This window comes from Dipodomys merriami, unplaced genomic scaffold (assembly GCF_024711535.1).
Source record: "Dipodomys merriami isolate MVZ:Mamm:240054 unplaced genomic scaffold, mDipMer1.0.p SCAF_44, whole genome shotgun sequence".
NCBI lineage: Eukaryota > Metazoa > Chordata > Mammalia > Rodentia > Heteromyidae > Dipodomys > Dipodomys merriami.
Window position 1 is genome coordinate 12,484,885 of NW_027206002.1, and position 2,715 is coordinate 12,487,599.

General features: G+C 55.9%; 1 long non-coding RNA gene across 2 annotated transcripts; it reads left to right on the forward strand.

Moving 5' to 3' along the window:
- Window positions 1–1,098: 1,098 nt before the first annotated feature.
- LOC138808087 (uncharacterized) lies at window positions 1,099–2,235 on the forward strand. Of its 2 annotated transcripts, none has more exons than XR_011366387.1 (3): window positions 1,099–1,236; window positions 1,554–1,645; window positions 2,097–2,235. It is a non-coding gene; the product is annotated as an uncharacterized lncRNA (long non-coding RNA). The 2 variants fall into 2 exon arrangements; XR_011366386.1 differs by having other exon boundaries at window positions 1,099–1,194.
- Window positions 2,236–2,715: the final 480 nt, after the last annotated feature.

Genomic DNA, 2,715 nt, shown 5'->3' on the forward strand with positions numbered 1-2,715 from the left:
ATCTGAAGCGGTTGCAGGAACTTCGGCTTCCAGACGCTCCCCAGCACGAGGCTCCGTCCACGGAGTCTGCCTTCTGCCACGTACGAGCTAGCCCCATTTCCCGACCCGGGCACCAGACTGTGCCCGTCTCCGTCATCTTCCTACCAATTCTCCATCCTTCCCCACACCCGCGTGGCTTTCCTTCCTCCCGCGGCCTGCTGCTCCGCCTTGGCATCTGTCGCCGCCTCCTCGTCTCTCCGACTTCTTGGGGGCTCAGCCCTTGCGCCTCTCCTCTTCCTCTTCTACTGCTCCCCGCAGTCTTCTGGTGAGGACGCTGAATCACGACTGCACGTCGACGTTCGGGTCGGCGGCGGCCGGCCCACGCGGCGGACCCTCGCCGCATGGTGGAACATGTCCCCAGCATCCCCCAAGATGGAGCCATGAAGATTCATCATGTGACCCCTCAATCCTGAGGTGACCACTCAGCTTACCCCGAAGAAAGGAACCTACGTCCCCACAGAGCCCTGTGGCCAACCATCACAGCACCTCCCTCCAGAGACGCTGAATACAGACGGGGACCCCAGTGCTTCCCAGTGATTGGCAGTGGACGGAGCCGCAGGACCATACCCCAGCGCAGACCCGCCCCATGTGCTCCCTACCAGGTGAGACAAACCCATCCGGGGAGAGCGCACGCGCTGTGATTCCAACCAGACGCTGTCCTGGGAAATGAAAATTATAGGAGCAGAGAAAAAGACGGGTGGTGGAGCAGGCTGGGTGGAGGGCCGACCACAGCGTGGGCTGGGGACATTCCTGGCCCGAGGTGGGGCTGCTCTGTCTCTTCGCTGTGGGAGGGCGGCGTGCCTGGGGGGTTAGTCAAAACCCATCCGACTCCGCACGGAGGAGAGAGCTGCACAGCCCAGCAGCTGCGAGTGAAAGCAAGCATGCACGCACACACACACACACACGCACACACACACACACACACACACACACACACAGTGGGCCCAAGTCTCTTCCTGGTACACCCCCGTATGCATCTACATCCCGACCTCTCCCGCTTCGTCGTGTTTGTTTGTGAAGTCACGGAACCTCCTGGCGTTCCCTTTGTGTTCGCTAACTCTCCGGCACTGAAACACGGGGCCGGAGACAAGGAACTTGTGATGTCAGGTTTGGTGCTGCGTCTGCGGCTCCCATCTGGGCAGGCCCACTGCTCAGGTGAGACCTGAGACCTCTCCTTCACTCCGTGGCCAGCAGCAGGTGGGAGAAGGGGGCGCGTTCAACATCCAGACATCAGCTCTGAGCTTTATTCTTTGCAGGGAACCATGGGAGATTTCTCAGGCTGTCCTCAAACTCGGATCCCCCTGCCTTAGCTTTCCAAGTAGCAGATGTGCTCTGCAGAGGCGGGGTGGGTGGGTGGTTAGGGGGGTCCTCCAGGGAACCCCGGTCCTGTGTCTTTTCCAACTTTCAGAGTTGCTGCTTGACTGGGTTCGTGGCCAGTTTTTCCAGAAACGTTGGTCCTAAATTCCATCCATTCCTCACTGTGGCTGGGATTCCTCATCTTGTTCTCTTGGTAGAACAAGGCAGGCGTGCGAAGGTCTGGGATCGGCAATTTCAGCTCCACCTGGCTCTGAGGACGGACGTGTGTCTCTCGGCCACACAGGGCGCGGTACGTGAGGGTTTACCTCCCCGTAGGATGCTCTCCGGCATCACCGTCCGCCCGCACAGCAGGGCCATTGCTTGGCGATTTTATTTTCTTCTTCTTACTTGTTTTTGGTGGTCCACACTGAAGTCTTGGCTCATATCTCCCTCATGACGGGGAGAGTGTGTGTGTGTGTGAACATCTTTTTAAAACACCTGTTTATTGTTATTATAAAGGTGATGTAATAAGCCGGGGATTGGAACGCCTTTTCACGTAGTAACGGGACCTTCTGGAGCTTCCTGAGGAGGCACCTGTTTGAGTCTTTTGCGGGTTGTTTTCTGTCCGGTTTTATCTTTGTCATTGATCCGAGTGTGTGCTCTCTTGCTGTCACGAATATTACTCCTCTGTGAGCTGTGTGTGTGGTAAATACCTGCCCCTACTCTGTGGCCCACGTACATTCTGCCCTGTTTTCCTTTAGGAATTTAACTTTTCTATGGAGATTCGTGGCACAGCTGGACTTTTGTAGAATGCGACGTATAAATCAAAATCCAATTTCCTCACCTGGTTCCAGAGCGTAGAAATCAGCACACTTGGCCTCCCTTTCCCCGGGCTTTACCTTTTCATAGGATGAATAAACACGCGTGTGTGCTCAACCAACTTTTCCGTTTGAAACGCAATCCTCTCCTTTGAAAGGATCTATTCATTTCTTTTTCAGATATTCAGGGTTGGGGGGAGGTCTGAAATGGTTACCCTCAGCTTCTGAGGAAGGCACATCAAATGCTCAAAAGGTACTTCACGGTAGCGTTTTTTCCGGGCCGCTAGCTTCTGGTCTGCCGCCGCCCCGTGAGCCGCCTCTCTGCATGGCTTTGATTCCTCAATGTGAGCTTGCTTATAAAAGCTCCTCTGTGTGTGCACGCACGTGTGTATGTGTGCACACGCAAGTGCATGTGTGCCGGTGTGCGTGGAGCCACACCACCATGCAGACCGGCCTAACACATGAGATTTCCTTTTCCTCTCACACAATGGCCTTCCGAGCTGAGAGGCAGCTGCGCAGCTAGTGGCTGAACCATCTCCAGATGCCGCTGCTGCCGCCGCCG